Source organism: Pogona vitticeps, chromosome 4, assembly GCF_051106095.1.
Source record: "Pogona vitticeps strain Pit_001003342236 chromosome 4, PviZW2.1, whole genome shotgun sequence".
NCBI lineage: Eukaryota > Metazoa > Chordata > Lepidosauria > Squamata > Agamidae > Pogona > Pogona vitticeps.
In genome coordinates this window covers 135,862,097-135,873,444 of record NC_135786.1, presented here as the reverse complement: position 1 = coordinate 135,873,444, position 11,348 = coordinate 135,862,097, and positions in this window count along the sequence as shown.

The window sequence follows — 11,348 nt, the reverse complement described above, 5'->3', positions numbered from 1 at the left end:
TGCTGAAAAGTTTGGGGACCCCTGGTCTACACAAAGGCACAATGAGTCTTAAATGACTGTGGAAGTAATTAGTTACAATTTAGTTACTTACATCTAGTTTCTTTTAGGTAGCAAGTAATGGAGCTAGAAGTTACAAAACAAAGCAAGCCAATTTGAAAACTATGGAAAGTGGTGAAAAGCTTCTGCTGTGACAATCAAATGTTTTCAGCTCTGAAGGAATTTGCTAAAGGGATGTGGGACCACTTTTTTGCCCTTCTTTTTTGCCCTTCTTTTGGTTCACTGTTCACCAGTCACTTCTGGTTCTATTAAAGGCTTTTCGAGAACCCAGAAAGGCATAAGGCAAAGTATATTTAGAGGGATCAAATCACACTTCCAACAAATTTTTGCGGGATGTGATTTGTCATTATTGGCATTCAAACATTTTCCCCAGGATTTGGGGTTGGATAGGATACAGGCCATCTTCGTGGCTCAGAAAGCCTACATGTTACTTGCAGGCTGAAATTTCCCCACTCCCAACTGAGTACATAGCTTGCCATTTCACATGCTATAGCTGGCCAGAATCATTATGAGTTGCAAAGAACCATTGCACACAATCTATTCCCTTAAGCTTTGAGAAATTCGCTCCTGCACCTCCCCAATGCTTTTTGCTTGCAGGTGCTCCCAGCCCTGTTGCTGCCTCTTCTACTTGCTATTTTTCTGTCTATTGGTTCCACAGAAATGGAAAATGTTTGATTTTTGGGCCAGAATATTGGAGCCAGTACAGCCCATTGGCCATTCAAAGTCCAAAAAGTCAAGTCAAATACAACCCCCCACCCCATATCTATTGCCGCCCAGAAGCCACTGGCAATGGTGCGGCTAAAAAATATTGTAAATAAATAAATAAAATAAATACATAAATAAATAAAGCTTGTTTACATCATTCTTATCGAGGGCAGAAAGGAATGTATCTTCTCCCAGTGGAGTTCACATTCCAGGCACCAAAGTGTTGTGGACTTCCCCTTCCCCTCCCCCAATTAGCGTAATCCCCTTGGGTTGCAAATTATCTATACTTCCAGGCTTCCCAAATAGTCTTTGTACTAATGAAGAATTCCCTGAGCATTTAGCTAACATATCCTATGACCATTTTCTTTCCATCAGATTGCTGTTCAGAGAAAACATGTAAAGCATTTCAAGGGAAAGAAGAAACATAAAGAAATAATTTTTCCCCTCCTCCGTGTGATTGGAAGGAGGGAGAATGGGCTCTACATGTTCAACCTTTGGCTCCACACAGGGCTGAAGAGCAGCTGTGAGAGCTTCATGCTGCCAGAATGCAGAGCAAGAGAGGAAACGTGAGGCAGCCTAGCAAAAAGGTACAAAGCCTCCACGCCAAGGAAACTAAAGCATTCTCCAGCCATAATAAATCCTGCCAATCAAGCTTACATAAATTCACTTAGGTGGTTTAATCTATTCTTCTTTTGAGCTACCAAAGAATTCAGAACTTCTGGGTGAATAGTAAACAATGGAAGAAACAGCAGTGTTTCCCCCCCCCTTTTTTTTAAAAAAAAGTCCTGTCAAGGGAGCAGTCTATCACATGAAGCAGCCATGGGGAATTGGCAACGTGTCATTTTAGCTTTTGAAGGTACAACTTATAAGAAATTAAACAAGCCTCCGTGAAATGCAAGAGTTCCTAGAATCAAGACATAACTCCTGTCTATTTGTCAGAAGCCTTGTCCTGAGGTGCCATCTTTTTTTTAATATTTTTTTATTTATTTATAACTATAACAAAAACAAATCATATACATAAAACATATACACTTACAACACAATAACAGTGTTCCCCACCACCATATACGGGACCTCTTGCCATATTCTTCTTTTTCCTCTTCTTCTCATTCTTCTTCTTCTATTGTCCTCCTCTCCAGAACTGCATAGATTCTTGATTTGGAGCTCTCCCTTTTCCCCTTATTAACACATATTCCAAAAATTTGCCCCATATTACATAAAAATTATTCTTTTTCAACTCTCCTTTCTTCATCTTTAAATTACAAGTTAATTTATCATTTAATGCTATATTCCATATTTCTTTATACCATTCTTCAATTTGTAATTCAGTCTTTAATTTCCACTGTCTAGCAATAATCAATCTAGCTGCTGTTATTAGATTAGTTATCAATTCTTTAATCATTTTGTCATATTCCACGTTCTCATATATTGATAACAAAGCAATCTCAGCCTTACATTCTATATCTTTTCCACAGATACAACTTAATTCTTTAAAAATTTGTTTCCAAAAACTTTGTACCTTTTCACATTCCCACCACATATGAAAGTATGTACCAACTTCTTTCTCACATTTCCAACAGACATTTGGATGACTGGTGTTAATTTTGTTTAATTTTACTGGTGTTAAATACCATCTTAAACTAAGTTTAAAAAAATTTCCCTTTATTCTTACTGACATCAATCTTAAAATCCTCATTTTCCATATCCTCCTCCATTCTTCTTCATTTATTCTTTTCCCAATATCTTGTTCCCACACCAATTTCAATCCTTCTTTCTCACTTTCTTCTTCCTCTAAATTAAGAAGTGAATAAATTTTACTCACTGTACCTTTTACTGAGTCAGTCATCTGAATGTCCTCATATGAGAGTAAAAATTGCTCAAATTTTGTGTGTTCTCTACCTTTATTATATTTATTTGCCCATTCCTTAGTCCATCTTTCCAGTTGTACATAGTTCAACCATGAAATAGTCTTGTTTTGAAATACTTGTTTCATTTGATCTATCGATCTCATTTTATACAGCCAATCTTTCAGTCTAATCACTTTTTCTTCTTTAAATAAATCCATATACACCTTCATATTGGTAGGAAAATCTTCTATTTCTGTCACTAATCCAAATGGAGAGTATGATGAACATAAATTCTTTTTATACTTATACCATATATTTAACAGTGTCTTTAAAAAAGGATTATTAACTTGACTTATTTTGTCTTTCTTACCTTTAGCAAATAAATATTTTTCTATATTTCCTTGTAATTCTGATGATTCCATTTCCCACCAAATTAACCTTTCCGGATTATATATAATTTCACCAATAAACCTCAGTTGGTTAGCTAAATAATAGTTTCTTATATTTGGCAAACCTATACCACCTTTTTTTGTTGTTTTATACCAATACTTTTTATTTATTCTAGATTTCTTCCCTTCATTACAATATTTGTTAACTATTCCTTGCCAATATTTCAACTCATCCTCTGTTAACTGCATTGGTAACATTCTGAATAGAAAATTAATTTTTGGTAAAATTTTCATTTTTACCAATGCAATCTTTCCAAACCAAGATAATTTGAACTTATCATATTCTTGTAGTTTCTTATTAATTACTTCCTTTAGTTTATTATAATTATAATCCTTTATCTTTTGAATATTTTTCGCTAAATCTATTCCTAAGTATTTAATTGTTTTACATATTTTAAAATCATGTTTTTCAGTAAACTTTTCTTGTTCTATTCTACTATAATTAAACAACATTAAGTCAGATTTTTGCCAGTTTATGTTTAATCCGGTTATTTTTCCAAATTTTTCTAAGTGTGTTTTAATTTTATCTATACATTCTAACGGGTTTTTCACCGTCAATAAGGAATCATCCGCAAATAAATTAATCTTTGTCTTCTTTTCTCCCATACCTTCAATTAAATCATCGTTCCTAATTACATTTGCCAACATTTCAATAACCAGGCAAAACAGAACTGGAGAGAGAGGACAACCTTGCCTAGTACCTCGGCCAAGAGCTATTTGATCTGTCATCCCATCATTAACTATTGCTACAGAGGTATTCTCTAAATATAATTGATCTATTATCCCCCTAAACTTTTTTCCAAAACCCCAACCCTTTAACAAAGTCTTTAATGTTAGCCATTCCACACAATCAAATGCTTTAAATATATCTAATGATAAAATGCCTGCCTTCAATTTATTTTTTTCTATATTGTGTATAATATTCAAAACCCTCCTAGTTAAGTTTTCCATTTGCCTACCTTTCAAAAAACCATTCTGATCCTCTTTGATATATTTTATAATAAATTTATTAATTCTATTTGCAAGTATTGCTGTAAATATCTTTGCATCCTGATTTAGTAAAGAAATAGGCCTATATGAACTTGGGTCTGTTAGATCTTTATTAGGTTTTGGGATAAGAGTTATCAATGAATGTTTCCATGAATCTGGTATCCTCTCTCCTTCCAAGATTTCATTATAAAGCACTTTTAATTTAGGGATCAATATTGATTTAAAGGTTTTATAGTATTCCGAACCTAATCCATCAAAACCTGGGGTTTTACCATATTTTAGTTTATTAATTATCTCTATAATCTCTTCCTCTTTTATTTCTTTATCTAAGTCTTTTTTATCGTTCTCTGATATTTCACTCTTAACATTTTCTTTAATATAAGTTTCTATATCTTCTTTTGATGCACTATTACTTTTATATAAATTTTGATAAAAATCTTGTATAATCTTTAATTTTTCTTTCATTAAACTGCAGTTTTTTCCTGTTTTATCTTTAATCACACCAATGTTGTTTTTTGTTCTTTTGGTATGAACCATTCTAGCTAAAAGTTTTGCATTTTTATTACTATGTTCAAAAAAATTCCTTTTAGTGTATATCAGGTCCCTCTGTACTTTTTCTAATTCTAAGCTTTCCAGAGGTGCCATCTTTAGTTGCCAAAAGGTCATCAGCAGAACACCTAAAGCAAGTTTTTAGCAAAGGTCTGATAGCAGCAGAAGTGCATTAACGTTTCACTGATTTGACCAGGATTCATGCGTCTAACTTGCTTTGAATGTTATGCATTACAACAAATGTTACAAATACATTGATGCAGTCCCAGTCAGACAGGTCAAATGCTGGCCAAGGATTCCAGAAATTGTAGCTCAAGAAAGCAACATTTCCAAGTCCTGAGACAGAGGCAGGAGGCCTCTGGCTCAGCTGGGCTTGTCTCTTCCAACATATGCTTCCCACATGATACAGTACTAAGTTTTGCTTTCTTTGGAATGGCTAGAAATGTGCCATTCTTGAAAGGAAAAATGTGGCTGACATCCAAGGGTGACCAGCCTGTAAACATTCCAGGGTACACAAAGCCATGCATGGTCCACTGAGCTGATCATACCATATAGGAATATATAAACTTTGTTAAATTGAATCAGTCCATTGATCCTTCTAGCTCTGAATTTTCTATTCATTTATTAATACATTTTTCTCTCTCTCTCCATCTGTCTGAGAACAACTGCTGACATATGCAACTAAACCCTGTTAAATCTTATCTAAAGAAGGATGTCAACTGCTTGACTAGAAAACCACCATTGGAAGGGCCAACTGAACTTTCCTTGGGAGACAGCTGCCACCGCTACAGCCAGGGTGTTGCCACTTCATGTTACCACCAGCCATATATACTTGCTTGCTTGCTTGCTTTATTATTTACTAAATTTGTTTGTTTGCTTAATTTCTACCTACCTTTTCCCCAGAGGAGGACCTCCAATCATGGCTATGAACGGATGGGCAGGTTCCTATAGAACAGAGGTGCGCAACCTCCAGAAGCCATTTTTCTCAGCTCTGAGGGCAGAATACAAAAAAATCAGCCAGAAATAGCCAGATTTTTTTAAAAAAACCTTCTTGGTAGGTTTTGGAAAGTGGGGGAGGAGATCTCTCCTTTCCTTGCTAATCTTTATGTGCAGCTTACTTAAAACGAAGCAGGAAGTCGCCTCCAGAAGCAAAGGCTCCACATGGGCATGGCTGATTTACAGCCTGAAGTGGTTCCTCAGATTGTGACTCCATCTTCCACCTCTCCCCCTCCCATCCAAAATTATAACAAAAAATTATTACAAAAGACAGACATTTTAAAGGTTTTTAGCTTTACCTGCTGGATGGAGGACATTAGACTGAAAAAAAAAGGACATGTCCTCCTTTTGCCGGACGTCTGGCAACCCTAACCCTAAGACTATGAAAAAGGCCCTGGCCTGCATGTCATGCGTCCTCAGGATTTCTACTCTGCTGTAAAAAATGCCAGAGCTTAAGATATCCTGGAACCTTTCTTTCAGGCTTTAATAGGTAATAACCATTAACTTGAATGGGGCTGAATCCAACTGACAGTAATTCAAATGTCTCAGCTTGAAGGATTTTGCTCTCCTGATACTTCTTTTTGACTAGAGAAGCCAGGGATTTAATTTGGAATCTTGCCTCAAGAGTTATATTTTTGCCACTAAGTGATGGTCCCGCCTCTTCTCACTGAAAGTTCAAGACCCTTCTTCTGAAACATTCTGTTTCGAAAGTGAGACTAGCATGTTGCCAATTAGCATGTTTTCTCATATATGCAGACACAGGGATCCTTCCAACTTGTGAAAAATAAACAGTCTCTAATCCATTTCTTACATATGCAGTGGAACGAGATGAAAGAGGCCTCATATGATAAAGTGGACCCATTTTAGTTTGTGGTTGGTACTGCTTTGGAGTACGTCTGCATGTTAAAGATTATCCTTCCTGCAAATAGCACATCAGAAAGAAAGGTCACTCTCTGATGGGCTCATTATTCTCCTGCCTGCATCTTGAAGGAGAGCGAGCGAGTTCTTTCCCTTTCAGGCTCTACTTCCTTGTTCCCATTTCATTCTCCTTCCTGCATAGCACTGACTTGAGTCTGCCTTCTACAGTGATGATTTTATTACTAAGGCTAATTTGCATCGAACTCAGAATTGCCTTCTATTTATGAAAGGAGCAACATGGGGAAAGGGCTTAGCAAAAACTCACCATTTGTGCTAACTATTGAACAGCATGAGCAATTTAGAAGTGGCAAGGATGTTAAAATAAGTCTGTAGGGGAAAAAATAATTCATTTCACACTGCCTGTGGGTACTGCCTAGGCTAAGCTATTAGTAACACATTTGGTTTCAGCTTCTTCAAAGCAGTCACGTACGTCAGAGCTTTTTTCTATCAGTTTATTGTGCCTTACAAGCGACAGCTCTCAAAAATATATGCAGAATTCCCAACTCTACCGCATTGACATCATGTACTGGGCTTAATCCAGAGATGTCGTTCTCCATGCCGGTGGCATCTTCCATGCACAGAAATTCTGCTTTACACTATTCACTACAGCAGCCTTTCTCACTGTGGAATCGGAGCTGGATGGACTCTCCCATCACTCTATGAGTCAGCTGAATGGGAATGATGGGGTTTGTAATCAACATTCTGGAGGATACCTGTACAGCATCACATGACATGACAAAAGTGAAGCTCAATACGAACTTTTTTTCTGCTTGCAGTAATCCTGTAAACATGAAATTAATGGAATTGCTCTAGAACCTACCTATTATAACATTGTGTGAACACACAAAGTTGGATATAACAATTTGTGAAACAACACTAGCAGCAGCTACTTTCCTTCCACTCACAAGTCTTTCAATTCAGTTCGGGTTTTTTTTAAATGCTCTCTCAGTCAAGAAGATTTGTTGGCATTTTTCAATTCTTTTTAGTGGAGTAGCCATAATTAGCAATAAGAGACATGGCATCTGCAGTTGTGAGCAAATTGTAATAAATTTATTGCTGGCCTTAAGCCTGGCCCTAAATATGCCTTAAAAATTAGAGACATTTGTCCAGGCGTGAAAGTGTCAGGGTGTTCATTTTGTCAGAAACATGTTCTCAAAAGAAATTTGGGATCTGAAATAGGGAGCAAGATGTGCTGTGTTTATGCACAAGCAATTAAAACAAGAACAATATAAGATACACACAAACCCACAGAAACAGAGACAACAAAGAGAACAATATATATCATTTTCTAATGGTATTGGGTCTCTTCAGTTCACCTAGGGCCTTAGCAGCCAGTATCCTGTTGCATGATCCTCTCTGTTTAATGGCAGTCACATCACTGTCTATGAGAGGTGCTGCTAATTAAAGTGTTGCTTTTTGATTTTTAAGGTGCATGTGACTTCGTATCATTGCTTGCAAGTCATGTGTACTCTGGAATCAGAAAAGAAATTATTTAATTAGCAGCTGTCTGCAGTGCTTAGTAACTTCATGTTCACTGCACAGGTGGAATGAAGTAACAGGATACTGGCTGCAACGTTATCAGAACACAGGCATGCTCTGATGATATTTTGCAACGGGGCAAGTTATGAGTTTTTAAGTATATATGTGATTTTTCCCACCACCATGCAGATGCTGGTGACCTATTTTTGTCAACAAATAGGAAATTGCTTCAGTGTATTACAATTATTACTATTTTATTTTAAAAGAAGAGTAATTACTTTAGCCCTCTTTTTTAGTTGAAGCAAATCCACTCAACTGTTATAGAGCAAAACTACTTAAATTGATAACCTAAATGGCTCCTTCAAACAAGAAAAGCAGCCACGTCATAACTTTTGAGCATGCTCAGTAGAACCTTGCCAGAAAGAATGATGGTTCACATAAGCTTGCCATTATTTTTTGCATAGTCCCTCACCAATTGAATGAGGAGAGCAATAGAGATCTGGGTTTGGCTGACTTTGCTCTTAAAAGGCCAAGCAATGTTTAACAGTCACTTTAAACATGCAGAAATCAAACCAGAGCAGCTCTTGCTTTACCCAACAGGAATGATGGCTTTACTTTCTGTTCCCTCTGTCTGGCATTTCACATGAAAAAAATCCCATCATTTCTTTTGAAAACGTCCTCCTTTGCCTTCTTTTCTTCTCACCCTACCCACTCTTGATCACATACTTCTAGACTGTGATTATCAGGGATGTTCTAGCATGTTAGAATTAATGATTCCACATTTCGGGCTGGGTTCCCTCAAATATGAGATAATGGCGAACGATATAACACACGGGGAAAGGAAAGTCTGAGGAAAGTTTTCTAGCCCATGTTATGAAATTAAATTAACTCTGGCAATGGAGAACCATGCATGTCCTCGACAGAAATAAATCTATTGTAATTGGCATTTTCCCAGTAATTAGCATTTCTCCAATTACTCTCTAATTTACGTGTAATTAAAAAAAAAACCTTCACCTTGTCATTGGGGCGGCAGAGACATGGAGCAAAGAGGCAACAAGCGGTCATCCTACCAGCTAGTGATGTTCAAGACACCTAGCAGTGTCCCATGGAGTGGTTTGAAGAGGCAGAAGGGTGCCTCGGGTGAGGGCTTGCATGCAATCTGTAGTGTGTGGCATACAATATGGAGCAGGGAAGAAGGGAACACTTTTCAACAGATGTTGCATCACACCTCTGCCACTGATATATTGGGTGGCCTTTGGCTTCTCACTCCTAGGAGGAGAGCTAGATGCATTTACCCCTTGTTTGAGAGAGTGAGATAGATCTGTGAGAGTTAGTCAGTGAGGGAAAAGTCTGTGTGATCTAGTAATTGAGAAACGTGATTAACAACTTGATTTGTTACCTGTGAGTCACCCTTTTTATTTTGTACAAATCAATAAACCCTTTATTTGTTTGAAAGAAAAACTTGTCCTTTGTGAGTACTAAGGATAGGTTGGTGGCAGCAAGTGAAGAATAGTAGTGAGCACTCTTAGAGGCCTGTATTGGTAGAGGCTTGAGAGTGGCCCGCTACATAAATTAATAAAATTAATAAATCGAATGTGAGTCATTGTGCTTCTGTACCCACGATTAAAAGTGCAAAGTAATGGCTTGATATTGCTGCACAACATTGTCAGCAGGAAAAAGGATGCCAAGCTTTACATAACAAAGGGCAGCCTGAATGCTGACAAAACCAACAGCAGAAGTCAAGATGGTCTACAGAATATCCTCTTGTGTTCAATACCATCCTCACTTTTTGGAAAATAGCCCTAACAATCTGTGAAGTCACTGACGAGCAAAGCTTCGGGCAGCGTGACTCTCTTTCTTTGCCCCCCCCCCCACGGATAGTGCAAGACCTTCAGTGTCTCATGAGACTTGTCTGAAGAGTGGGAGAACGCCAGGTTATATAAGGGGCATTCTCCTCTCTAACCATCCGCTTCTTTTTCTAGCATGACAAGAGAAAGAGGACTCCGCTCCGTCAGAAATGTTGGCTGTATCACTTGGGATCGGTCTTCCGGAGGACGGGAGGGTAGCATCAGCTCCCTCCCATGATTCTGCTTTCATTTATATTTGCTTCCTTTTTATTTTCATTACCTTATAGTTTAATTAATTGGGCTTTTTATTATTGTGTTTATTTAGAGCTGACAAAGGGCACTGAGGGGTTGCGGGCGGCAGTGGTGGCGCGATCGCGCCAACATGCTTAGGCGTGAGTGTTTACTTTTGATTTACCTTGCTTCTATTATTAGGTTTCAGGGAACAATTTTGGATTTTATGGGGTAACAAAAGTATTTGGGGCATCGGAGAGTGGTGCAAGATCGCATGTCACCGAAGGGGTTTTACACTTGGGTGCTTTTGGCTGAGTCCGATAACAACCCCCCCCCAACTCCTGGGCACTGCAGAAATCTGGGCATCCAGGCTCAGACACAAATCCAGGAGCACCCCAAACAGCAGACTTGTGTTTTCAAAGGGAGTGTAACCCCATCCAGAACAGGCTGTATCCCTATTCCCTGATCTGCCTTTTGACTGACCAGGAGTGCCTCTGTATTGTCTGTATAAATTTTCAGTTTATTCACCCTCCTCTAGTCTATTACTAACATCAGACACAGATCTAGAGCCAAAACAGCCTTATTAACCAGCATGGACCAATTTTAGCTATGAAGTTATAGTATAATGAATCAGGGTAAGAGAAATGATGTCCATTTCTCTACAGCTATTTTGTTCTGTTGTGTTAGTGTAGCAAGAAAGGAAAAGATTAAATATTAGAATTGGAGTTTCCTTCTAATACTAAGCAATAGCTTTTGTTTATTAAATTATAATAGCTAGATTTCCTTGAGTATGTCTACAATGCACCCACAATTAGGTTTTGGAGCCATGACCATTTATTTGTATCTGATTAATCAATTCACCCATTTGTTTAAAAAACAGATGATTCAGCTATTCATGTTCTCCACTGAAAACTGTAGTTTCAAGGCAGTGACTGGTAAAGATCAGGGATGTTGGCAAGTCTTTGGGTCCAAGTCCCAAGTCTCAGTCTTTAGCACCAAGTCCCAAGCCGAAGTTCAAGTCCCTATTAAAAACTAGCTTTTTCCCCAAGGGAAAAAAAGAGAGAGCAGGTGTGTGGGTTGCAAATTCCGAGTCAAGTCCGAGTCACTGAGAAAAATAAATCCAAGTTGAGTCCAAGTCAAGTCGCCAGTATAGCTTAAGTTTGACATGACAGTGAGTCCCATGACTTAAGTCCCTAACCCTGCTAAATACTTTCCAGTAATGGAGTAGGAGTGGGGTACCTGCGGCCCCTAGAAGGTTGTTGGACTGGAATTTGTGTTGT